Source organism: Podarcis raffonei, chromosome 2 (assembly GCF_027172205.1).
Source record: "Podarcis raffonei isolate rPodRaf1 chromosome 2, rPodRaf1.pri, whole genome shotgun sequence".
Taxonomy (NCBI): domain Eukaryota; kingdom Metazoa; phylum Chordata; class Lepidosauria; order Squamata; family Lacertidae; genus Podarcis; species Podarcis raffonei.
In genome coordinates this window covers 105352218-105376645 of record NC_070603.1, presented here as the reverse complement: position 1 = coordinate 105376645, position 24428 = coordinate 105352218, and the positions used below count along the sequence as shown (strand labels likewise).

The following is a 24428-nucleotide window of genomic DNA, read 5'->3' as shown; positions in this document are numbered from 1 at the left end:
ACTGAGCTCTTGGAGGGGGATATTTAATGTTATGAAGCAGCGGAGTGGCCTTGAGAGGGCTGAGTTGAATGGCTGTATGGACTAGCAGACATGGAAACCAGTATCTTACAATGCAGCTGAGAAATTGCTTGCTGCCTAGCTTCCTTCAGTATAGCTCAGTGAGGGCTGTTGAAATCATGATGGAATGCCAACAAAATAGGCTTGTATCTACCTAATTATCTATAAAAAAAAATTGTGCTGTCTTTCAGGGCAGATTGCTACTGAAGCACTTTACATACAATAATGAAATGTAAAAACAAAAAAGGCCCAATCCAATAGAGCTGAACTGTTCAAAAGGCAGTCTAAAATTATGTCATGTAGCAACACTCATATAACACTCATATAACACCAATTCAGTTGGTTATTGGTCATTTACTCTGAATGTCTTATATGTGCTCTAGAAAAGTGTTTGGAAGCCCTATCCAGACTACTTCATGGTGTATAGCAGGGATGTCTAACTCACAAGAGAGTAGGTACTATGTGGACTTCCTTCATTGTAGAAATGTGCTTGTTTCCCCTAGCTGGTGGCTTTTCAATGCCTATTGCTTATCTTTGGGTTTGGGGGAGTTAAATATCATCTGGAGTCCAACAATACGTATGCTGTTGCTGCCTGCACTAACAGGTGATGCGTGCTGTTACAGTGTCCTTCTCCCTTCATGTCTTTGCTGGCTCTCTCCCCACCCCCAAAATGGCCATGCCTTTACGGGGAGGGGGACTGTTTACAGTGATGTGTGCAATCAGGGTTCTAAACTATATCAGGAGAGTACTTGTGTTGAGCAAGCTCCCTGTTTCAGATCTTCAGTCCCAAAGCATGGAAGACACAGTCAGTAGGGAACATGCAGTGAGGCAGTTCCCAATATGGTGTATGTGTGTCTGTACAGGGATTTAGTGCAGTTAATAGCATGTAGTTAACATTTAGCACGCAGAATGGAGACCCTTATTTGTATAAGCATCCTGGATTGACTTTTCACAAGCCTGTCTCTTAGGATCTAAGCTGCAGTGAGTGGATGGTCTTGGTTTCATGGGATTACTATGTTCATGTTCCAAAATAAACCACACTTTGCAGCTTTGAATTTCTTTTACTACAGCTGTTGTTTGTATTGCTATAAGTGATAAAACTTTTACACCAAGTTTTATGAGGCAAAACCTGTCCTCTAAACTATTTTAATCTCATATCTGTGATAGTGTATGTGAGTGTTTGGAATGTTTTTAACTGTTAGATTCACAGTGGCCTAGCGAAACATAAATTTGCTTAGAATACTCAGTTATATTGAACATTTAAAACCTAGGAATCTTCAGAAATGCAGTTGATGAATATTACTTGAATAGAAAGATTTGAACACATAAGTTAAACAGACTGGTTGACTCTGAGCCTGTTCCCAGGCATGCTTCCCCTCCCCCAAGCAGGGAGTTCTGATGTATGAACATTCAACATACAGTTCTTCAGATACCATCTATGCCACAGATTCTTTAGAAGGTGCAGGAAACCTCTATTTTACTCACATTTCCAGAGGCAGTGGACTGTAGTTATTGGCCTCATTATGTTTCTCACAAGAGAGAAAGTAAGTAAATGTTCATATTTGACTGCCGTAAACAATTTTGAAAAAGTATTTGGAAAATTGACAAATAAATTGGACCTGCACACGGACAAATTTAAAAAGACAAATTCACTGCAGAATGAGTTGACTTTATAGATTTTATGAGTATAGCTGAACAATGTAATCTTCTGTCACCAACCCGTTGTATTGTATGGTTGACATAACTTTCCTAACCCTCTCTTCTTTGGTGAACTGGGCTCACCTGTGGAAAAAATAACACCGCTTATACCACTAGGTGATGCTATAGATATATAAATATTCCAAAGTTAAGGTTTAATTATTTTTATTACTTCAGTCAATCTCAAAGCATTATTTAAGATTTTACAGTATCTTCTGGTTTTGTTTAACTTTTTATGTATATCGTGATTTAATCTTATATTAGTTGTAGTTGGATTAGTTTGCCATATTCCTTTATGATATTGTATGTTACATTGTCAAAGCGCTGGAGAATCACAGCACCTGTTACGGTTACAGAGACCTATAACTCTTAACTGCTGCTTCCCATGTTGTTATTGCTGCATTAGCAACACTAAAGTGACCTCTCTGGGGCACAAGCCTGGGCAGTGTGTATGGAGGTCCTGGGCTGCCCAGACAACAAGATCCGCTCCCTCTTGGCCTTAATACTGTGTTCCAGAGGAAAGCAGAGCAATACATTTGGCACCAGCTTGGCTGCAGGAGTTTCCAGAAGGTGGTGTATAAGATCCCACCCACCCGTCCTAGGGACTCCACCAGAATTTTTAAGGGTTCGCTCCTTAGCCTCCCCCCGAAGATGTCCTGCATGGCAGTGGGTATGCATTCTTCCTCACTTCTGAAGACTTTCTTGCGAATGAGTATAGCCACAAGGCAGTGGAGGCTTAAATTTTCCTTCTCCCAGAAGAGCTACCTTCCCAGGTTGATGAGCCCTGTCTGCCCCTCATTTCCCTCTACAGCATGTGGGGTAACTGCCTTCTTGACCGTTGGACCCACTATTGGTCTTATCCACTCAATCTGCCAGAGCCTGTCTTCGCATCCAAGGGAAGTCTCTAACTCACTGAGGGTTTGAGACCCATTGGCTATCCTCACCTGGTTTAGCCAGCCATCAAAGCCGTTTCACGAGGTGTGGCTGCTATCTTATGCTGGCAGCTTTTAGGAGCCACGGGTGAGAGTGGAGTGCAGGGTGGGGACCAAAGATGGGCAAACAACCCCAGAAGGAGCACAATGTGTCCCCTCACCAGAGGCACTACCCCTCCTTTAACACCCCATACACTCTTGTAGTATTAGTAATGCTTAGCATTTGCATAAGACTTTTGAGAGTTCAAAGCACTTCATGTACACTTTAGAATAACCCTGTAAGGTTGTTCAATATTAACATGCAGAAATCGCAGTCAGCATTATTCTTCACACATGGCAAGATTTTTTTGTCCTTGCTCTTGGACTATCAAGCTCTTATTGAGGCATGGTGCTAGGATAATTCAGAGAGAACAATTTGACTGAAGCTGCCAAAGTTCAATATTTTGTCCCCATATTGTAAGGGCTGGCAGTGATTTGCCTAATAAGGCCACTGTCACTTAATGGCTGTATAAGCTGTTAAGTTTGTGAGAAACAGTTTCTGCTATCAAGCCTGCTTGGACATACCCCTAAACCAGCTTCCCCCAACCTGGTGCCTGCTACCAGACACCAGAAGACTGCTATAAACAATTACAAGCTGCTGGGAACAAGTGCTTGAAAAGGGCATTCTGTTTTCCCCAGGCAAATTCTGGGTTCCTCTTTCTAAAGGGCATGAAGCCCTTTTTAGAAAAGTATGTAAACAACATTGGCAGATATTTTAATAAAATCTGGGTTCAGAATCGGGCTTTTAGCCTGAAGTAACTCCAGCTAAGTACTGCGTGCCAGTTGAGCAGTAGGAGAAAGCTAATGCTCCTGCCTCTTTCTCTTTAAAACAATACTCCTACATTTTATAACAGGATCAATTATCTATGCCTCTAGGTCAGTAAGTTCCAGCAAACAACAGGGAACTGTAGCCTGCATCAGAAATGGGTACCGTATTTTTCGCTCTATAACACGCACCCGACCATAACACGCACGTAGTTTTTAGAGGAGGAAAATCCATAGGCATGCCACCCGTAGGCATTCCCTCCATAACATGCACAGACATTTCCCCTTACTTTCTAGGAGGAAAAAAGTGAGTGTTATGGTGCAAAAAATACGGTAATTACATTTCTGCCTAGTAACAAATGAAGGCATATTCTACATATGTAGCTGAAAGAGTTGAAAAAATTCCGAGTTGTCAGAATGGGCTTGTATCATGCCAGATGGGGAAAGGTCACTTTTTACTTATGTAAAAACAAACAAACAAACAAACAAAAAACAAATAGTAATAGCTTAGAAGGTAATGGTTAGGCTAGCATCCCTCCTCCAAATATGCTAGGTTTTTATTTGCAGCGACTGTTCTACATGGGAAAGCATTCAGCACTGTCATTCTCCCATCTGCCAACTGAATTGGTACTATTCTGGGTCAACTTACTCTGCTGCATGTGTAGATGAGGTCTTATTAACATTTAAGCTGAGAAAAGTATGAGGGTCCAGTAGACAGTCTGCAAAATGGCACCAAGTGTGGGGGAGGGGGCAGAACAGGTTTCAGATACAGGATGTTAAGCATACACATACTTCAGATTGAACTGGTTGCTTTCTTTGCAAGTTTTCATTTCCCAAATGGAAGTGGAACATTTTATTAAAGTGTCAAGTAGCTATGTCAAAGCTAGGTCAGGGTCATCACATGACCAATACTGGTACTATCCTGGTTGAGTTGGCTTCTCTTTTCAGCCTTGAAAGTTCATTTTGTGACACCATCAAGACAAGTTGCATCATCATCATAAATAATTTTTATTTATACCCCGCCCTCCCCAGCCAAGACCAGGCTCAGGGCGGCTAACACTCGATATAAAAACAATTGATTAAAATACAACTTTAAAACAAGATTAAAATACAGCATTAAAACATTAAAATACAGCCTCATTTCAATGGAAACTCAAATCAAAAACTTTTGGGGGGATGAAAACGTCAAGTCTTCACCAAGACTAACTATCCAGACTGGTCCTACATGGGCCAGAAAAAAGCCAGGGAAGTCCCCAAATAGGAGTTCCATCACAGAAGGAGAAAGGAAAAATGAAAGAGGGGGAGGGAATCAAATATTGTTTTTATATATCTATTCAACACGACAGTGGTTTAAACGGAACTAGTGTAGCATTATAATGAGTTTGGCACCAGAATGTGAACTCTTTTTATGTTGTATGCTTTCATAAGGTAAATGCTCTCCTTCCTTGCTGTATTTGCATGTCTTGTATATAGCATAATTATCAGACAATCTTTTAGGCTGGGTAGGCTGCCAGCAGTCACGAAGGCACAGCGCCTTTTCTTCTTCTTGCAATGCTTAGAAATTTTCAGAAACCTCCCTCAGTTTTTTGTGCGTGTCTCCCTGCTGTGTAAGAAGACCTCAGCTGTCAAGTTAATTGCTTTCTGGGATTTGAACGCCTAATTTGGCTGCCTTTTGTCAATAGTGTTTAGGATTAGGATCGTTTCACTTTCTTACAAAGGTGCTTGCCTTTTGTTAAACATGCAGTAAAAAATCATGTTATCTTTTAGTCTGTGTCTTCTGAAAACATGAATCCCCACCACCACCACCACAGTAAAGGTAGATTAGGGCACAACTCAAGGAAGATAAATTGATTTAATGTATTCCTCTTTGGTACTTAAATTGACGGTGGGAGGTAGTGGAGGACAGAGGTGCCTGGCGTGCTCTGGTCCATGGGGTCACGAAGAGTCGGACACGACTAAACAACAACAATTCCTCTTTGGTACTTAAATTGACTTCTTCTTTTAAAAGAGATTTCCATCTTTGCAGTCTGTTTCAGGTAAACTTTGCAGTTCTGTGTTTGCAAAGATGCAATAATACTGTACAGCAATAGCAATACCTGTGGCTACATACCCCCACAATTTGTATTTCCTTATTTAAGCTAACCAATAGAAGTATTAGAATGAAGGGTAACTTAATGTATTTGAGAAAATCTGCAGGGTTGTCTTGGACAGGGTGGGAGGAATCAACATAGCACTAAGACTCTAGTTCCATCAGTGCAAGGATTTGCTCTTGTACAATGAAACATGCTCCCCCGTCTCCTCTTCTCCTTCTCCCCCCTGTGTGTCCCAAGAACTGTCCTAAGGGTTCCCCCAACCCTTTAGAGCAGATTAGCGGAGAGTGCACATACACATACACATACACATACACATACACATACACATACATACACCCATTTCGCAAGGAAAATCCTTACATTGATGAGATGCAGTAGTTGAATACTACTTGCTATGTCTGGACCAGCTAATTTTTCATATGATTTTTTACATAATTTTTTTTGGTTTAATTTTCTTCAGCCAAAAAAAAAACTTTCAGAGCTGCGTGAAAGTCACAAAAAATACAATCCCTGCCCTCAGGCTGACAATCTAGAAAGATAGGACACAAATGGAAAATTGAAAAGTCCACACAACAAGACTTTTCATCGTACGGGAGTAGCTGCAGCCTCCTGATAATTTTCAGTGAAATTTTCTGAACAATTTCCAGCTGTACAATACATTTTTTAGATGTGGGGCAGAAATGTCACAGTATTCTAAGTGTGGTCACACTGTATTTGCATAAATCTGGTGGAGATGAGACATTGCACTACTAGTTCTTGTGAATATCTATGTAGCTTTTATTTTTCCCATTTTCCTGCTAAAAATTGATGTTAACTACTTCATTGCCCCAAACTATCACACTTACTTATGGTGAAGTCTATTTTCAGATGCACAGCATTTTAAAAATAGTTCAAGGGAACAGAGTGTTTTCAAACCTGATTGTATGCATTGCTGGAACAAAGATTAATTCAGAAACACTAAATTGGGACATAATTGAATTACGGTAAACAAGGTGTTCTGGTGTCCTAAAAGCAAGGAGTTAAGTTGAGCCAGAATTTCCACCTAGACTAAATCTATATTTTAGGCTAACTGAAGAACCTGCCATTGTTTGCTTTCAGTACTGACCTAAGTCAGAATGAATGTTAAGCATATGAAACCAGTACTTTGGGGGAGTCAGTACATTGTGGATTTCTTCAGTCTTCTATGCTGTCTTTAGTCTAAGATAATCTTTAAAGCTGTTAAAATTGCTATCGAGACCATTTTTGTTCCAACCTTTGATTCAAGGGACAACTTACCGTAAATGTTTTTGCTCAAAAGTGAATTTCCTTGCATATGCAGGCAGCGTCACAGAGAGGAATGTGGGGCCTGGGGCAAGATGTGGTCTACGGCTCTCCTGTTGCACATGCCCCAAATGCTGTTAGTAGTAACATAGCATATTTAAGTACATGTAGTACTGACATATTAAGTGTATTATATAGTTCAATATGTTTTACTTATTGATGAAAAATGATTATATTTTTCATCTGTTTAGTGATATTAATACCTTTATCTACTTTATCTAACCCACTTTACTAGAATGTGAAACAAAATTTTTGTAATCTCTGGAAATTACAAATCTATCTATAAGCATTATTTGAAACCACTAAAATCAAGATGATAAAACAAAACATCCTTTATAATAAGTAATAAATAATAAATCATTTACTTCCTTGAATAGCTTTCCCCTCATTTTCATTTTGGCAACCTATTTAAATTTCCAAAGATTTTCCAAGTAAGCTTACTTTCTCCTTGGAGCGCGAAATGTCCTGTGGTAGATCTTGAAATCATTTACCACTGAGAGGGGAGAACCTTTGGTCTGTGGGTGGGTCCATAGCAGAATTTCATCTGGCTTACCATGTTTAGTGAATATACCAGTCTTGTCCACGTAGTCTTCCTAACAAAAAACACTGCATGGGATGGTAGTGTTGGGAGCTGCCTGAAAGCACCTAACAGCACATGCTTCCCTTGATCTAGCCCAGGGGTCAGCAAACTTTTTCAGCAGGGGGCCGGTCCACTGTCCCTCAGACCTTGTGGGAGGCGGGCTGTATTTTTCTTTGGGGTGTGTGTGGAATAAATGACGAATTCCTATGCCCCACAAATAACCCGGAAATGCATTTTAAATAAGAGCACACATTCTACTCATGTAGAAACACACTGATTCCTGGACTGTCTGCGGGCTGGATTGAGAAGGCGATTGGGCCAGATCTGGCCCCCGAGCCTTAGTTTGCCTACCTATGGTCTAGCCTTTCCCTTGGGACTTGATTGACTTTCCTCTGTAGTCAGTGGCCCTTCATAGCAAAGAGCCAACCCATCCATGCTTAACCAGTTTCAGTTTTCTAAGGGTACGTCCACCCGATGCAGTCAATATAAGAGTGCAACTGAGCCTTCTTAAGGTAATTGCTTTTTGTAGAAATAGTTTTTCTAGACCTTTCAGCAAATACTTTGTTGAAGGCGATCAGGGTGCAGATTTTGCCACAATTGTTGCATAATCCTCAGTTCTTAAAATTTTAACATTGCTCCGTAGTCCAGATCTGTTGCATATGTTGTAATGGGTACAGGTCACAAAGAGTTCTTTCTTCATCTGCATTACATAGCTGAAGCAACAGGCTTTGAGCCCACTGCTTTGTAATGTCGAGTAGTTCCCCACCTACTCTCCTACACACAGAGGTTGCATGTGTTTTGTTTAGGCCTGCTGGTCTCAAGGCAGTGCAGAGACTGCCCATGCTGTGCAACAGCTGCCCACCGTTTCAAACTTACATGCAGTGGTACCTCGCAAGACGAATGCCTCGCAAGATGGAAAACTCGCAAGAAGAAAGTTTTCCGTTTTTCGAGGTGCTTCGCCAGACGAATTTCCCTATGGGCTTGCTTCGCAAGAAGAAAGCCCATAGGGAAATCTCCGGGGACCTCTTTTAAAATGCTGGCGGTCGGGAGCAAAGACTTTCGCCCACCGCCGGCCTTCAGAAGAGGTCCAGGACCTCTTTTGAAGGCCGGCGGGGGGCAAAAGTCTTTGCTCCCGACCACCTGCCTTCCCGGGATAGCGGAGAAGCGCAGCGCGTTTCTCCGCTATCCCGACGGCTTTTGAAGGCAGGCGGGGGGGGGAGCAAAGACTTTCGCCCACCGCCGGCCTTCAAAAGAGGTCCTGGACCCCTTCTGAAGGCCGGCGGGGGGCAAAAGTCTTTGCTCCCCCCCGCCTGCCTTCCCGGGACAGCGGAGACTTCTCCGCTGTCCCGGGCGATCTTAAAATGCTGGCGGGTGGCAGCGAAGGCTTCGCTGCTGACCCCCAGCATTTTAAAAGCCCCCGGGACAGCGGAGGCTTCGCTGCCGCCCGCCAGCATTTTAAAATCGCCCCGGGACAGCGGAGAAGTCTCCACTGTCCCGGGGGCTTTTAAAATGCTGGCGGTCGGCAGCAAAGCCCTCCTGTCCCCGGAGCTTGCGGGGCGGGAGGTGGGGAGAAGGGCTTTTCTTCCTACCACCAGCCTTCAGAACAGCCTTCTGAAGGCTGGCGGTGGGAAGAAAAGCCCTTGTCCCCCCCCCCCAGCCTTCAGAAGAGGTCGGGGGACAGACTGTCCCCGGACCTGGTCTGAAGGCGGTTTCCATAGGAACGCATTGATTGATTTTCAATGCATTCCTATGGGAAACCGTGCTTCACAAGACAAAAAACTCGCAAGAAGAAAAAACTTGCGGAACGAATTAATTTCGTCTTGCGAGGTACCACTGTATTTCATCTTTCCACTGACTTGTAAAGAAATAAAGGAAGCAGCTGTAATTATGGAAAAAGGTTATATTCTCTGCCCCTCACGCCAAAGGATGCAAGGCTCTTCACAGTTCTCCATATGCTACTTTTGTATCCTTACCATGATATTGTAAGTGAATTGGAGTAGTAGTAGCATAAAGGGAAAATAGCTCCTGTTTTTGTATAGAAATAATAGACATGTCAGTATCTTAAGACAACTGTGCTAGAATGCACATACAGTCTTGTAAGAGAACAGATTTTAGGCTTAGGATCCAATAAACATAGTTTTATTATAGTAAGCTTGCAAAAATCAGACTAGTGGGTTAGTAGACTAAAAACTATCAAATGGTACTTGGGTATTTTCTTCATGAAGGAAGGGTTGAAGCCATTAATAATTGCCCTGCAAAATTTCTTAGTTACATAGCTACATGATGAAGAGAACTTGCTTCCGGCATTTCTTGAACAAAAGGTTAATTGTGCATTTTAAATGAAGTGGACTGAGACGTGACATTTCCCCTGTGTTTGCTCAGGCATGATGGCCTTATTGTTCAACTTGAACTTCTAGAGAGCACATGTGGTCTTTCTTCATAGCATTAGGACACTTCATCAAGTGCTAATGTCTTTTGAAGTGAAGCATTAACTACATAGATCAAAAAGTTGGTATTGGTAGAGTGGGCAGCTTTGAACAACACTTGATGTTGAATATTATGGCTGTATTTTGCTGAACGCTCAGGACTCTGTCAACATCTGCATTCCGGCCTGGCCAGTGGGATGCTTAAGCAAAAGATGGCTTGATGAAAGTCTTGTCTAGAAGAAAACATAATTATGCCAGCCACTGTTGTGTGCTCCTTGATTGGCCAACTCTAGCAGTATATTTTTTGGCAAAGTGTGACGATCAAGGAACATTGTATAATTGCATATAGTATTGTGTTTTACTACCTTTGTAATCTGGCTTAAACTATGCAAGGAACTTCAGGGGCTTGTTAAAGTTAGTTTCAAAATGTACAGTGGTGCCCCGCAAGACGAACGCTTCGCAAGACGGAAAACCCGCTAGACGAAAGGGTTTTCCGTTTTGGAGGCGCTTCGCAAAACGAATTTCCCTATGGGCTTCCTTCGCAAGACGAAAGCCCATAGGGAAATCTCCAGGACAGCGGGGAAGCGCAGCGCGTCTTCCCCACTGTCCTCGGACCTCCTCCGAAGGCTGGCGGTGGGGCGGAGAGACCTCCTCCCGCCGCCAGCCTTCAGAAGGCTGCTCCGAAGGCTGGCGGTGGGGCGGAGAGACCTCCTCCCGCCGCCAGGCTTCGGAAGGCTCCTCCAAAGGCTGGCGGTGGGGCGGAGAGACCTCCTCCCGCCGCCAGGCTTCGGAAGGCTCCTCCAAAGGCTGGCGGTGGGGCGGAGAGACCTTCTCCCCGCGCCAGCCTTCGGATGGCTGTCCTGAAGACTTGCGGTGGGAGGAGGGTTTTCCTTCCCACCGCCAACATTCAGAATGCTGTTCTGAATGTTGGCGGTGGGGAGGAAAAACCCTCCTCCCACCGCAAGCCCCGGGAACAGAGGAGAAGCGCTGCGCGCCTTCCCCTCTGTTCCCGTACCTGTCCTGAAGACTTGCGGTGGGAGGAGGGTTTTCCTTCCCACCGCCAACATTCAGAATGCTGTTCTGAATGTTGGTGGTGGGGAGGAAAGCCCTTCTCCTCACCGCAAGCCCCGCAAGCCCCGGGAACAGAGGAGAAGCGCTGCGCGCCTTCCCCTCTGTTTCCGTACCTGTCCTGAAGGCTTGCGGTGGGGAGAAAAGCCCTTCTCCGCACCGCCAGCCTGGCAAGCGGACTCCATAGGAACGCATTAATTGATTTTCAATGCATTCCTATGGGAAACCGTGCTTCGCAAGACAAAAAACTCGCAAGAAGAAAAAACTCGCGGAACGAATTAATTTTGTCTTGCGAGGCACCACTGTATATGAGTTTCAACAAGCCCCCCCCCACCCCCGTGCTGTCAACTTGGATTTGGGTTTAAACTACAGGAGAATACCCATGTACATAGCCTTCCCCCTCACCCCCCCTTCATACTATCCTCCTTATATAGGACCTACTGGAATAAAGCTACTTCATTGGGTCATCTGAGGGAAAGCAGAGAAGATGCACAGGCAAATTCAGGTTAGGATGGCACCAGTAGGAGCTCAGACCTCAGGTGGTGGAAATGCAAGAGGTGGTGCTCTACGGGTGCCCTGCCCACCCCACCACTTCTGTGGCCTAGAGGTGGAGAGAGACCAGTGCCAAAGCTCTGAAGAATGCCTCACTCTCGTGTGGAGCTTTGTGGTAAGGCTTTACAAGGGTTTTCCTTGAGGGGAAGCACTTGCAGAGCCTCATGCCCCTGGCAAACTGCAGGGGCAGCAGTGGGACATTTTGCCTCAGGATCAAAACATCTTGGGTCACCCTGGCCCAAAACCAAACCATGTCTTAGCTTGCAGCAGGAGAGCTAGGGGAAGAGCACATAGCTGCAATCGCTTCACTTGGAGTCATTATGTATGTATGCTAAGTCATGGTTTAGCTTAGTATTATACACAGATCAACTCACAGTATGCACAGGTACTCCATTTACCATAAGAGTAGTTTTGGGATTATGGGAAAACCTGGGCTGGAAGTTTCTCCATCCACCTCTTAATACTTCTTTGTCTTTACTTAAGTGAATGTTTTTCCTCCTTCATTGCTGTTCTGTGATGCTGCTTTGTCATTGGTTGTTTTGTAGTTGTTTATGATTTATTGTACTACTTTTATAATCTGCCCTTGGACCTGTTTAGGGTGGGGTAGAAGTACAAATAATATACAATAGTATATATTGTAGTTTCTTCAGACAGTCAATGGTGTCCTGTATATAAGTTGGAGTGTTGATGATAATTTTGTCTGAGAATAGAGTTCATAAATAGGCTCCCTGACTGTGCTGATGCCTGAAGCTGCAATGTGCCCAGGGTTGCCTGGTATGTTTATTTTGGGGAGCAGATAGAAGGTGCCTAGTTAGGGCTCCGGAGGTATGTCTATAGATTCGGACCTGTACACCTGTAGGAAAATCCTTCATCAAGTGTAAGAATGGTTTGTTTTGCATGTCAGATTCAAGTTTAGCTGTTCACAAATCAGAATACAGTGGTACCTCAAGTTAAGTACTTAATTCATTCTGGAGGTCCGTACTTAACCTGAAACTGTTCTTAACCTGAAGCACCACTTTAGCTAATGGGGCCTCCTGCTGCTGCCGCGCCGCTGGAGCACGATTTCTGTTCTCAACCTGAAGCAAAGTTCTTATCCTGAAGCACTATTTCTGGGTTAGTGGAGTCTGTAACCTGAAGCGTATGTAACCTGAAGCGTATGTAACCCGAGGTACCACTGTAATTTCTGCTTCACATATTGGTATACTGACATTCTTTTCCATTGTTAAGGCCAAGGTTATGTAAATGTGGATACACTCACTATACTGTAGGCAGTCCTGTTGCAGCGATAAGATGACCTTTCATTCCAGAAAGGCATGTGATGAGTCAGTTAGTTTTCACATACATAAGACTGAAACAAATTTATATCTCGACTAGCAGTTGGTATGCATTCAAAGAATAAAAGCAGTGTATTATTGTACCTGTCACTGGCTTGCCAGGGCTGCTCTAAATGTCATGGTAACCTAAGCAAAGATTTATGACAGTTACGGAGGAACAAACAAAAGCATTTCAGTTTTTAGTATGTAGATCATGTATATAACCATACAGAGGTTAATAATAATTAAAGAGAGCTCTTCCTGCTACCCAGTCACCCCAGTTGATTCGTGTTGTCCTATGCACCCAGTTGGGGGTGGTGGTTCTCCTTTTCACAGTTACTTCTGTAGAGTTTAGCAGAAATGGGCTGGATCAGATGGTACACTGTGACCTGCTCCAGTTCGAAAGACAAATGGATGTTTAGCTGAGCTATAGCAAGCGCTTGTTTTCAGGCTGTAATAGATTAACAGCTTGGGAAGCTTCACAAAGGAACAACTCTTCCTCTGACAGTTTTAAAGCTGCATCTTGTTCTAATACCTACTTGGAAAAATACAGTAACTGCAAATTGGGAGTGGGTAACTCTTTCAGTTGTGAGGGCCCCCATTGACAGGTTCATGAACTAAAGAGCAGCTTGGAACTTGCATATTTGCCTGCATGTAATTAAGTTAAGTGTGGGATGCGGGTGGCGCTGTGGGTAAAAGTCTCAGCGCCTAGGACTTGCCGATCAAAAGGTTGGCGGTTCGAATCCCCGCGGTGGGGTGCGCTCCCGTCGCTCGATCCCAGCGCCTGCCAACCTAGCAGTTCGAAAGCACCCCCGGGTGCAAGTAGATAAATAGGGACTGCTTACTAGCGGGAAGGTAAACTGCGTTTCCGTGTGCTGCGCTGGCTCACCAGATGCAGCTTGTCACACTGGCCACGTGACCCAGAAGTGTCTCCGGATAGCGCTGGCTCCCGGCCTCTAGAGTGAGATGAGCGCACAACCCTAGAGTCTGTCAAGACTGGCCCGTACGGGCAGGGGTACCTTTACCTTTACCTTTAATTAAGTTTTGCACAGCATTTCAGTGAGCTTGGTGGGGGCCAAATGACAGCTAGTGTATACATCATACTTACTTGTTACCCTCAAATGTGGAACTTGAGTCAGCTCTTAAAAATATTATCTTTTAAAATAATAACAATAGCTTTTAAAGTCTTTGGGTTTCTTTTCTTCCCCGTCTCATCTCCCATTCCTTTTAACCCCTTTGCCATTATGTTTTCAAACTAAACTCCTGTGTAGGCTTTCCCTGATGCATAAGAAGGGACCATGTACCACTGGATTTTTGTATGGCATTTTCATTTATGATATTGTTTTTGTGGTTTTATTTGCATACACTACTTGGAAAAATTTTAAATATTAAATAACTTAGAAATATTAAAGAATAAATGAATAAATAACCATGGCAATCATGTGCTGCATCATTGTGGGGTAAAGCAGGATTCTCCCCCACAACCCCCTCCCACAAAATCTGAAATAAATTTATTGTATTTATTTAAACCTTGAAGTGAAGAACAAATACTTTAAGCTGGCCGAACAGTACCAAATAGTAAAATACAAGTTTCCATTGGCAAGTTGTTTCTATATTGCTTGATGATGTTGGAATAGCAGTTAGGTTCTAAGACGTAAAGAAATGTTTGCTTTAAGCCAATGTGAAGGGTTTCAAAATGGAGTTGGCTGCATATTACCTGGGTTCTGGGAGCTCCAGTTAAATGCAACGTCTGGCCCTCTAAAAGTGACTGATGAGATGGAGAATTGAACTTGGGAGACATCTCTTTAGAGAAACCACCACTATTGGCAATGGGTATTGATGAATAGTTGACAGAGGTTGTGAAAAGAATGGCTCATTTAAAACACATCAGAAAAGGATAAAGTATGAATGAGGTTATGCTTATAGTCAGGGATTTTTTCAAATATTTCAATTTTTGGGTTGGAGAATTTTAAGATGGTAATACAGATTGTCAGAATATACATTTCTTGACAAGTTCTGACAAGGTGCAACTGCTGCATGCTCACTGTGGTATACAATGCACATAAGGTAATAAACCATATACACATCAGTAAACAGGCTGTTGGAGAAGAGGATGGATGAGGCTTTAAAAAAAATGGCTTGACCTGCTTAACCTGACCAGCTCATTTCCCCCCCCCCCTAAAATCCAGTATAGATAATTTTTGCCTGAGGGTTTTATGACCCATATATTACACAACTTCAGCTTGTGTCTAATTTTTATTCTGAATTTCAAGGACCATTAACAATGAACATTGCTGCAACAAAAATAGACTTTGTTCTAGCTACCTATACAGAACAAGCTGTGTCTAAACTGCTAATGCGTTGTTTCATAAACCACTAACCAACAATCTTCTATTAATCACTTGCTCACAGCAAACCAACCCAAACGTTCAGTGGGGACTGAATATATTCAGTAATTCATCAAGTTGATTTATGTGTGACCAGGCTTCCTGTCTCCTTCCATAGTGTGGCTGGGGGAAGTCTCAATATATCCTGATGTTTTAGTGGCATCGCTTATAGGCCAGAGGGCAGATGCAGAACTGTATTTTTTGTTTGCAAGTGACTATATTCATTGCAGATTTCATTAATGGTAGGTTCTGATTGCAAATTGGTTTGTGTTCCTAGTACGTACAGTCGTACCTTGGTTGATGAACACCTTAGCAGTCGAATGTTTTGGCTCCCAAACACCGCAAACCTGGAAGTAAGTGTTCCGGTTTGTGAACGTTCTTTGGAAGCTCCCCCTTAGAACATTTTGGAAATCGAACAGACTTCCGGAACGGATTCTGTTTGGCTTCCAAGATATGACTATATTACTTTTTGCTCTTTCAATAGAATGAAATACGCATAATCTTTATAAGACTACAAGTTCGTAGAGTACGTGAAATATGCCTTCCAGGGCAGCCTCCTAAAATATAGCTCGCGTGTGTGATCATAATTCTTTCATGACAGAAATAATAATTTTGTGTGATGTTAATAACTATGAATTAGCGTGGTGATAGCCATTTGGATCCTGATTTCCTCCAGTCCCAAACACTCTACCAGGTGGGGGATGCAAAGCACCAGTACTTCTATGACAGATGCCTCTCCGGAGGCTGTTGGAACAACCTCTCATTTTCCACTGGTTGGGGAAATCTGTTGGGTAATAGGTGCACAAAAGTATGCTTTTGGCTGGTCATCACAGAACAAGGAGTATGGTTTTCTTTCTGCTCCATTCATAACTGAAATAAACCACTCAGTGAATTCTTTTTTAAATGAAACAGGAACAGCTTAATTTGAAACTGTATTTCAAACAAGATTCCCTATTTGTAGAATATAATTCTCTCCCTGTGTGTGTCTATTTTCAAGAGTATTTTCCTGCCAAGTACTTGCGTTTAACAACCTTTGTAAAAACTGCATACTGATTGTGGCAATACAGCCTGAGTCATTTGTTAGAACTTGCTGGGAGTCCTGAAGCATTGTACCAAAAAAGGCTTAAAGTAAAATTCATATATCCTTTTTCTCTCCACCCCTGCTCTTAGCATGACAAACGTTACTGCTTATTTTTGAGACAGTGACATAATTTGGTGCTCAGTGCCTTGCTAAATTTGCCTTAGTTACACAGATCTGATATTTTAAAACTATTATGTAAGTAAACAATGTGAAAACATTGGATATTCCTAAAAGTGGGGGCCTTGCCTTGAATTGTAAAGTAGTGGTTGTGAATGACTCATATTTTCCAGTGGATCTTTTTTAGGGCAGGTATCTTATCCAAAAGCCTCTTCAGAAATTCTCCTTCTGTGCAGTGACTTGGCATAGGCTCAACTAACATGTTTACCTTCCACTGTTCTTTCCTTGTTATATTTTGAGGAACATGAAGTTCAAACAACTAGTTCTAACTGTCACGTCTCTGTGTTAAAGGTGTTAACAGAAAGCAGCTTAAATACATGTGAAGTAAAATGTTCAAAATTTGGGGATTTGATATGGGAACTTGTTCCAAGGGGAAAGTGGGAGAAAATAGTGCAATGCTTTTGTGGAATTTTCCATTGGAAACAATCTAGTGATAAATCTTAGTGACTGCTTCATGAGTGCATGCCTGAAAATATAAAGGACAATCTGAGAGTTTGGATAAAATAGCAATCGTAAGAAAAGGAAACTGTCAAAATACCTAACAGGCAAACAGACTCTCATGAGGTGGTAGACTCCTTTCTTGGTGGTTTTTATGCTAAGGTAGGATGGCCATCTGTCATGGATGCTTTAGCTGAGATTCCTGGATTGCAGGGGGTTGGACTCGATAACCCTTGGGTCTTTTTGAACTCTAAAATTCTATGACCAAAGACTATGTATTCTTTATAGTCAATGCAACAGCCATTGTGTGTTCTATATTTGTATCAGCTTTTTTTCCGTCAGGTTCACGGCTCTGACATATCTAGACGTGCCCAAGATTAAGGATTTGCCTGTAACATGCCACGCAGTACCAAAGGCAAGCGTTTTTTAAAGTGAAATGAATGAATAAATGAATGAATGTTTGTGCTTCAGCTGTTCTAATTGATTTGAGGATACTGGTGCTGATAGAACATTCCTATTAGGAGATTTGTAGCTCTGAACATGGGGACCTTACAGAGCCAGTATGATTGTATTTTAGAATAAGGGCATTTCTCGCTGGTAAAAATAAAGCTGCCTTTTATTCTAAAAAATATATGCTAAACTTATGTAAGATCTGATACCCTGGCTCCACAAAATAATAGGTTATCTGTGTTGTTGAAATAGGGACCCCTGACCGTTAGGTCCAGTCGTGGGCGACTCTGGGGTTGCGGCGCTCATCTTGCTTTACTGGCCGAGGGAGCTGGCGTACAGCTTCCGGGTCATGTGGCCAGCATGACTAAGCCACTTCTGGCAAACCAGAGTAGCGCATGGAAATGCTGTTTACCTTCCCGCCAGATCCCGTAGATCTGTTTATCTACTTGCACTTTGTGCTTTTGAACTGCTAGGTTGGTAGGAGCAGGGACTGAGCAACGGGAGCTCACCCCGTTGTGGGGATTCAAACTGCCGACCTTCTGATCGGCAAGCCCTAGGCCAGTGGTTTAGATCACAGTGCCACCCAGGGACAATCAGTAGCTGCTTTAAAAGGATAGTGGTGAACCTGTGGTTCTCTAGATACTCTTGGACTACAGTTCTCAACTCTGACCATTGGCCATGCTGCTGGGGCTGCTGGGAATTGTAGTATAGTAACAGGCCACAGGTTCCCCATTCTTGCTTTTTAAAAAATGGTATTTTTTATTTAATTTTGACAAGAGTGTACTAATATTTAAATACAGAGGGGAAAAAGAGCTGACGTGTTCTCCTATACTGAGGTTAAAAAGGGCAGAGTCTTCAAAACTAAAACACCTCAAGGCTCATGAAATCTCTGCAGCAGTAGGTTCTGCTTTGTGGGAATCTTCTTAACCTAAAACTTGAAGACCCCAAAGTGTTGTAGGCATCACGCATTGCCACAAGTGATGTAACAGAAGTTGTGCAATAAGGTCAATGCTATTTGCATAGATTTTACTTGGAATTGTATCCAGCTAAATCATTGTGTGCATGGAAGAACTTTCATGAACAGAACAGAATTTCCTCCCACCTGTGCACTGCCTGCACCATACCCAAATTTTTGGAGAATTGGAATGCCCAGAGCAGATTTGGGAGGTGTGCAGGGGGAGAAAAGTGTGTGTGGGGGGGTTTTGTTCTGTAGCACTTGTGGAAGTCACTCTGTTCACACATGGTTTAGTTGGATAAAACCAAATATTTTCAGTAGCAGTGGGTGCATTAAAGAGAGATGAGATTGCACGTGTTTCCCTTTGAGAAAATAAAACTGAGTGCTGAGGAAAATATGACAGATCTGGAAGAGAAGCATTTCATTGAGGAAAGATGTCCTGATGCTGCATGTTTATTTTATTTAGTAGACATACTGTTGTCTGTAAAGAGCCTAAGGCTGCAGTATAGATGTAGGGGTTTCATTGCACATTTCCCCCCTTAAAAAAACCACGTAAATTCTGCAGTAACAGTACACCACCTTAAGAATGGGTAGTAAAGTAAATATCCAAGCGTGGGCGTAGCCAGGATTAGTTGGGGGGGCAGGTTTCATGTTGCAGGGAGTGGGGTGGGCAGAACCTCAGTTAAGTATTTTTATTGATTTACTTGATTTAGGGGGCCTGGCTCCCCCGCTTGGCTATGCCCATGTATCCAAGCCATATGGGTAGCTGTCAGGGTGCTTTATCTGACTGCAAGCGTTACAAGGTTAGTGGGAGGAACAGCACTTGCCTTTTCCAGCTTTCATTCTGTCTAGAAACAATGGTGAGCAATGACTTTGCTTTCAGCCTCAGCTGAATGTGCTGTCCTATGCTGAGTCTTTTCTCTCTCTGTGTTCCCATGGAGAGCCAAGCAAGACAGGCAACTTTGTGCTATACTACTATTTCCTTAATGTAGTATTCAACGCTCTGCTTTTTCTGCAGCAACATATATATTCTTAAAAAATAATAATGAAAGATTCTAAGTGTAGACTCAGAATACTTTGCTTGGAAACATATTGATGAAATATGCAATCTGCAACCTGTTTGATCCTGCAGTTTGCAAGGTCACATTAACACCAGCTTTTTATTCCAGTTGTTATCAGCATCTCATGCTCTGTTCTCTGAATCACCAGACTCTGGTGGTGCTTTTTAATTTGGAAGTTTTTGAAATACTTCCCTGGGAGTGGGGGGAAGCTGTTGAAAGAAGAACCCAATGAAAATATAATGAAAATTTAAAATATTGACCAGAATGATTTAAAAGCTTCATTTCATTGCTCATAAAATTATATTTATGTTGACTGTTAAGATACTTAGGAGTGTGTTTCCAATTATGGGTGGAAAATAACTATTGTAGAGCTTGGGGGAAAACATTTAGTCTTGGAAGCTACACAAGGGAATTAAAAGATTAAATGCAGTGAAAAGGGTTGGAATTTGAGGCTGTGCAGCTTTAATCATGCTACTGCTGTAGTATCTTAGTATCTCATGTCTCATAGACTGGTCACACAATCATGGTCTTCATAAAGAGCATCCCCTCTGTTAATTTCCATTAGTGACTTAACTAGATTATTTTAGACACCAAGGGAATTAAGTTGAGATACCATTTTGGTGGGTCTCTTTACTCTGTCTGGAAGTCTGATGCCCACGGTTGACCAAACAGAAATCCCATATGCTCAATAACATGTAAGTCTAGTTCTGGATCATACAGCCCACCAGATGCTTGGGCTTCTTTTGACCATGACATGTCAGCAGTAGGACAAATGGAGAAAGAGTACACTTTTGAGTAGCATACTGCTTGTTGACATTACACCATACTTTGTTTTTAACTGTGGTTTATTGTGATTTGTGAACTTGCCCAGTGTATTCAGCAGGTCAGTGTACAATAACCAATTCCTTACTATTCTGCCATACTGGTGAGGTAGAATTACAAAAATGTGGCTGTCGAACATGTCACTTTGAATGCATAGCAGTTTGTAGGCATATGTTCTGGAACCCAGATTTCTTGTTGTTTGATCATGTGAACTGACTTCAAAGCTGATATCAATGGTTGGTAACAATAACCATAGCTGTAATACTGATAATGCAATCTTGCATGAATCACCAATACAGTGGTGCCTCGCAAGACGAAATTAATTCGTTCCGCGAGTTTTGTCGTCTTATGATTTTTTTCGTCTTGCGAAGCACGGTGTCGGGTAAGTTTTGGAAAAGCTTCAAAAATCACCAAAGTCTTTAAAAACCTCAAAAAAGGCTACCACACCATGTTCTATGAGTTGCTCCTCGAAGTCAAGTCGCAACTGTATTAACGGTGTTAAGAAAAAGGAAACAAACTTGCAAGACGTTTTCGTCTTGCGAAGCAAGCCCATAGGGAAAATCGTCTTGCGAAGCAGCTCAAAAAACAAAAAACCCTTTCATCTAGCGAGTTTTTTGTCTTGCGAGGCATTCGTCTTGCGAGGTACCACTGTACAAGCAACAGAGAAGGAATAGGCCTCCAAGCTTTATTTTCATGTAACCAACTAGAGAAATGACAAGTAACTTACAGGAACTTGCAGTAAAGGTATCAGTAAAGGTAAAGGTACTCCTGACCAGTTGCAGACAACTCTCGGGTTGCGGAGCTCATCTCGCTTTACTGGCCGAGGGAGCCGACGTTTGTCCGCAGACAGCTTCCAGGTCACGTGGCCAGCATGACTAAGCCGCTTCTAGCGAACCAGAGCAGCACACGGAAATGCCATTTACCTTCCCGCCAGAGCAGTACCTATTTATCTACTTCCACTTGGATGTGCTTTCGAACTGCTAGGTTGGCAGGAGCTGGGACCGAACAACTGGAGCTCACCCCATTGCGGGGATTCGAACCGCCGACCTTCTGATTGGCAAGTCCTAGGCTCTGTGGTTTAGACCACAGCGCCACCTGTGTCCCTTCCTTCATATCATTAATTCCCCTCAGTTATTGAACTCATTTACCACAGCTGTCATCTGAGCAATAATGTAAAGTACTGGCAAGGACCGATTAACGTGCGTCAGAATGATGCGCGATTGTGTGCACAGAGCTGAACCTGGAAGTGACATGAAAGCATCATTAAACATGTCACTAAAAGAGTGTTACGGGGTATGGTGTGCTCATGTGTGCTCCACCGATGCATGCAGGGGGCCGGGAATAGAACCCCCCCCCCCCACGAAACGGTCATTGTAGTTCAGTTCAGACCTTGTATCATCTAGGAAGACTATAAAGAAAGCAAAATACAGTAGTAACTCATTTCTGAGTGGAGGGTACTCTTTTGTTTCATTTACTGTTTTACCACTGTTAAGGAGATTTTAAACCCTTGTTCCACTTTTTAATGAGTTTCTCTTCAGATGAGGATAACACTGCTTCTGTCTAGCATTCTGTGCCTTTCCTTCACTCAAATGCAAAGTAAAACATGGAATGTATTTCTACAAGACTAGATGCTGAGACTTTTTGTCTAAGAGCACTTTTATCTCAAATCCTGCCTGACATTATATATAAAACAGCACATTTCCATCTGTTTGATTTTTGCTTAATTGTGGGGGGAAATAGAAAAAAAGAAGACATGATATTTGTAGTGCTGTTCATCTCAGCTTTATGTTTGTTGATGTTAGAATGCGTTGTGTTAATTCCTGAATGAATGCTTAACTGGCAGAGTGACAATGCTTTACTTACACAGTACTTTTTCTCTGTAGGAGAGTACAAATAAGTATCTCAGCTAATGCTGCATTTATGCATAATGTGGCTAGGAAACTGCATAAACCTTTGATCTCCAGTGACTTGCAGGCTTCTGGGGTTCCTTTCAGATTTTATAAAAGGCTTGCTTTTCTCTCTCTGCTCAGGTTTATTCACTTCAATAAGCTGGGCAATGTTCCAAGAGTTTTGTACTGTCAGGCTAGTGAATAGAGTACAAATGAGTGTCTCTGTAAAATTCTTAATGGTGTAGACTCCAGCAAAACACAAACAGAAGAGGAACAAAGTAAGGTGAAAACAATTCTGACTCCTAATCTTTTGCTGTTCTTAGGCATCTTTACTTTCACTATGTAAGCAGACTCCAAAAAAAGGCAAGAAATTTCTGGTTTGAAAGCAACCATACTTACAAACGGGACGCGGGTGGCGCTGTGGGTAAAAGCCTCAGCGCCTAGGGCTTGCCGATCGAAAGGTCGGCGGTTCGAATCCCCGTGGCGGGGTGCGCTCCCGTTGCTCGGTCCCAGCGCCTGCCAACCTAGCAGTTCGAAAGCACCCCTGGGTGCAAGTAGATAAATAGGGACCGCTTACTGGCGGGAAGGTAAACAGCGTTTCCGTGTGCGGCTCTGGCTCGCCAGATGCAGCTTTGTCACGCTGGCCACGTGACCTGGAAGTGTCTCCGGACAGCGCTGGCCCCCGGCCTCTTAAGTGAGATGGGCGCACAACCCTAGAGTCTGTCAAGACTGGCCTGTACGGGCAGGGGTACCTTTACCTTTACCTTATACTTACAAAAGAGAAGGGGGGGGCGAGACCAGAAACATCTTGTCCTTGAAGGATAATTGAGTGTATATTTTGTTGCGCTTCTTTTAATTGTATACTGACCTGAGTGTTGCTATAGAAAGGTGAGAAGGGAACAAATTATAAATAAAGTTGAGGGCACTTTCCAGGTCAGTCCAACAATACCTGCCTTTCTGGATCCAGCCAATGAGCCATCTAGGCCATCCACTGTCTCTTGGAGTAGCTAGCTGTGTGCTCCTGGGAAACACGCAGCATGGTATAGTGATAAGCATCCTGTGCCAATTTGTCTTCAGCAACTGCTAATTGGACGTATACCGCCTTCAAATATTGAACAGCACCTTTAGCTGTCATGTTTAAATATCTATTCAGACAAATCCACAGAGGACATATCTTTTTAAAAAGCTGTCTAAGCTAGTGATTACGACTGCACCTTGCAGCAGTGCATTCCACATAATGTGTGGAATGAATAAATTGTTTGGGCAAGAACCTTCTCCTGATCAATTTCACTGAATGACTTGAGCATACCGTAATATATTCTCTTGAAAGAATATTTGCTGTCAATACTGGTCATGATTTCTTTTTATAAATCTTTTATTGTTCTTGCTTAGGGCTGCATAGAGCCTTTCACTGCCTCCAGGACTTTTTTAAATTTTGTGAATGGTTTCAGGATGAGTGGTAGGGTCGGGGAGGGGCAGTTAAACTTCACTCACCGCATATCAGCTCATTCAAAATAACTTTACAACTGATTCTCACATAGGAGAATCCTCCCCCCTTCAGACTTGTTCTCTTTAGTCTTGCAATCAAAGCAAAGTAGAAGGTATAGATTCATCTTTTAATGCAGCCTTAATTAAAGTTCAGATCTGAACAAGGAACTAATGGGATTGGCTTGGCTCCAAACACATAGATTCCAGCTAGAAAGGAGGAAGTAGCAGGTGAATCTCTTACGGTAAAATGAATTGCAGGATGGCAAGGAAGGGAGGACTCAACACCATTCCAACCTTGCCATGTGACAGGTGACATAGGATCTCAATTCTCTCAGCTGTTTGTAACTGTAAGGTAAGAAAAGAGGCATTTCTCCTAGTTGTAGTTTGAGATTCTACTACAGTAGTATTTCAGGGTAGGTGTACTTGTTTTTGGTACTGAGAATGCACACGATGAGAGTTACACCTTGTGACTATTATGCGATGAATGCTTTGGGGACCGATTTTAGGGACCAAAGAAAGGGGGTGTGACTATTACGCAGTGGCGACCATTATGCAGTGAAATATGGTGTACCGTATTTTTCGCACCATAGGGTGCACCGGACCATAGGGCGCACCCAGTTTTTAGGGGGGGAAATCAAGAAAAAAAACTTTTCCCCCCCCAGCCCCAAAGAGCAGCGTACAGGCTGCGCACAACCTCTCCCTGCCGGAGGGGTTGCGCGCAGCTATTGCACAAGCCAAGGCAGTGAGCAGGATGGATCCCGCTCGCTGTTTTGGCTTCCTCTTTAGCCCCGCGCAACCTCTCCTTGCCGGGAGACGCTGCGCAGGGCTAAAGAAGCC

The 24428-nt window shown here is 42.9% G+C and overlaps 1 protein-coding gene across 1 annotated transcript in view; it reads left to right on the top strand.

Annotated features, from left to right (window-relative positions):
* Positions 1-24428, top strand: part of PRKAR2A (protein kinase cAMP-dependent type II regulatory subunit alpha) — an 87138-nt gene that overhangs the window by 27961 nt on the left and 34749 nt on the right. The gene's annotated exons all lie outside the window — the stretch shown is intronic.